The following is a 1,269-nucleotide window of genomic DNA, read 5'->3' as shown; positions in this document are numbered from 1 at the left end:
TAGGGGGCCACCTCCCACGTGTTCTCTAGTCGTGCACATTTTGTTGCGTGTATGTGGGCAGACGTAGTGTGTCGTGACACCTAACAGACAGGTATGCAATAATCGTTGCATTTGCAAACTGGGATGGACGTCTACGTTTGCTGGTGACGTTACGCAAATGAACAACTGGTAAACCCATTGTGGTGCGGTTGTTGTTGCTGGAGGTAAATCAGTAAGGGCAAATCTGTGTGTGAAGCGATACGCGGCGGTGGCTGGGTGGGACCGTCCCCGGCCGGTGAGGGGGGGCCGCCCGGCGTGCTGGCCGCGCGGTGCGTGGGCGCACGCGCTACAGCCGGCTGGTGGGGGCGCCCAGTGGCAGGCGCGCCGGCCGACGGACGCGGCAGGCGGCGCAGCTGCGCGCCGGGGGCACCCTGCGCGCGGCGCCGGGCGGCCAAAGTGGGTCCTCGCGGGCCCGGTGCGAAGCGCGGTGGACATCTGCAGTGTGCTGGTCCGACTGAGGACTGTGTGCGTTGAGGATGCGCCGCCGCCCGGCACTCGGCGCCGCGACGCCGTCTGCTGCTCGGTCGCCCCAGCGGTTCTCGCTGGTGGTTTGTATCGCAGTTGTGCAGACGTGTTGGCACGTGCGCTGTGCTGGGAGAGTTCGCTTCGGCACCCACGTGGGGCCTTTGCCCTTCTGTGGCGCTGGCGTTGGAGCTGCCGGTCACCGTAGGTGGCGCGTGTTGTCTCCCGCCGGCAATGCCACGACAGCACGCTCCCGGGCCTCTGTCGGCAGCGGCAAGCTCAGTTGGGAGCACGGGTGGTCGCACCTAAAGCGTCTACTCGCCTAACTCCGGGCGATTGCGCCTCTCTCGAACCCGACCAAGTACTTAGGACGGCGCTGCGCGCCGCCGGGACCTGAGAGGGTTTCGAGGTGTATTGTGCAGGGGAGCTCAGCCTCCTCCTGTTTGCAGAATAATTGAGCGGACGCTTGCGTGTTCGCGCGGGCCCCTGGGACACACTCCCGGGCGGCCGGCTGCTCAGCTCTAGTTGACGCAGCTCCCTGGTTGATCCTGCCAGTAGTCATATGCTTGTCTCAAAGATTAAGCCATGCATGTCTCAGTACAAGCCGCATTAAGGTGAAACCGCGAATGGCTCATTAAATCAGTTATGGTTCCTTAGATCGTACCCACGTTACTTGGATAACTGTGGTAATTCTAGAGCTAATACATGCAAACAGAGTCCCGACCAGAGATGGAAGGGACGCTTTTATTAGATCAAAACCAATCGGTC

At 61.8% G+C, this 1,269-nt stretch overlaps 1 non-coding gene across 1 annotated transcript in view; it reads left to right on the top strand.

Annotated features, from left to right (window-relative positions):
• Positions 1-1,036: 1,036 nt before the first annotated feature.
• Positions 1,037-1,269, top strand: part of LOC126111421 (small subunit ribosomal RNA) — a 1,909-nt gene continuing 1,676 nt past the window's right edge. Inside the window, exon 1 of the ribosomal RNA XR_007524154.1 lies at positions 1,037-1,269. This exon is cut by the window's right edge and continues 1,676 nt beyond it. This is a non-coding gene — a ribosomal RNA (small subunit ribosomal RNA).

Source organism: Schistocerca cancellata, unplaced genomic scaffold (genome assembly GCF_023864275.1).
Source record: "Schistocerca cancellata isolate TAMUIC-IGC-003103 unplaced genomic scaffold, iqSchCanc2.1 HiC_scaffold_69, whole genome shotgun sequence".
Taxonomy (NCBI): Eukaryota; Metazoa; Arthropoda; class Insecta; order Orthoptera; family Acrididae; genus Schistocerca; species Schistocerca cancellata.
The sequence above is the reverse complement of the archived record's forward strand: the minus strand, read 5'-3'. Positions and strand labels throughout refer to the sequence as shown.